The following is a 1,436-nucleotide window of genomic DNA, read 5'->3' on the forward strand; positions in this document are numbered from 1 at the left end:
AGCTAATTTTTTTGTACTTTTTGTAGAGATGGAGTTTCATCATGTTGCCCAGGCTGGTCTTGAACTCCTGAGCTCAAGCTATCCACCTGTCTTGGCTTCCCAAAGTGCCGGGGTTACAGATATGAACCACTGCACCAAGCCCCTTTTTACTCTTAACTGATGATTTTACATCTTATTTCACTGAAAAAAATATAATCAGATGTGACTCTCTATGTTCTTCTAATGGCAAATGTACCAACCTATTCACATTTGTCCCAGTATTTTCTGCTTTTAAGTCTTGTTACAGTGAATGCATCATCCCTGCTTCTATCTAAGGTGAAACCATCTATGTATGCACTAAATTTCATGCTGCTGCAGCTATTATTCTCCTCCTCTTTCTTACATCATTAGTTATTCTTCCCAGCCTAGATGTTCCTATCAGTATATATAAAACAGTGGCTAGCACAGAGCAAGTGTTAGTTAACCTAACAATAATAACAACCCATCAATTCCCATGGCCTTAGAAAGCATCAATATGCTGATACATCTGAAGTTATATCTTAGCACAGGACTTCCGTATTTTTGAATCATATATCCAAATCCACTAAACATCTCCAATTGGATGTGTGATAACTACCAAAAAAAAACAAAAAACAAAAAAAAAAAAAAAAAAAAAAAAAAAACTTAAAATGTCCAAAATGGAATTTTGGTTTTTGCTCTCCAACCAGTTCCTCTTGTAATCTCCCTCATCTCAGTAAATAGCACCTCCATTCTTCTAGTTGGTTTGGTCAAAAATGTTGAAGTCATTTTTGACTCTTCTTTCATATTCCACATACAAATCATCAGCAACTCTTCTTGTTAGCTACTCTTTGAAACTTAATGAAACTTGCCACAATGCAATAAAGTCATGTGCAAAGAATTCAGTTTAAAAATGTGCATCATGTTACTGGAACATTAATGAAATGGCAGAAAGCAGCCTTCAACTAGCAAGTTGGAGGCTCTGGGGTCCTGCTGCAATCCAATCCATCTCAGTCTTTGCTGTGGCTTGGTACCACCTGTTGATAGTTTTCCATTTCAATTTATTTGGAACTTTCAAGGACAGTAGCAGCAGTTCCAGTAATCTCTTGCTGCCTGTTTAATTGGTCTTATACCAACAGAATAGGCCAGGAGACTATTTGGGATTCAGAGACTCACCATTTGCCTCCTCACTTCATAAAGTTGACGACTGTTTTTCTGTCTTGCCTCATTCTTTTCTCCATGTTTCCCCAATTTCTTCAAAAGATAATTTTAGCCTACTTCTTTTGAGAACAGAGGGTTTATGCAGAGCCTGGGAGGCAATTATCAAGCAATTTACGTATCTGAAATCCAGTCACTTACTTCTACTCCTATTACCCTGATCTAGGTATTATCATTTTGTACCTTGATTTTTGCACTACCTTTCTGACTGACGCTGTTGA

This window comes from Saimiri boliviensis, chromosome 1, assembly GCF_048565385.1.
Source record: "Saimiri boliviensis isolate mSaiBol1 chromosome 1, mSaiBol1.pri, whole genome shotgun sequence".
In the NCBI taxonomy this organism is placed as follows: domain Eukaryota; kingdom Metazoa; phylum Chordata; class Mammalia; order Primates; family Cebidae; genus Saimiri; species Saimiri boliviensis.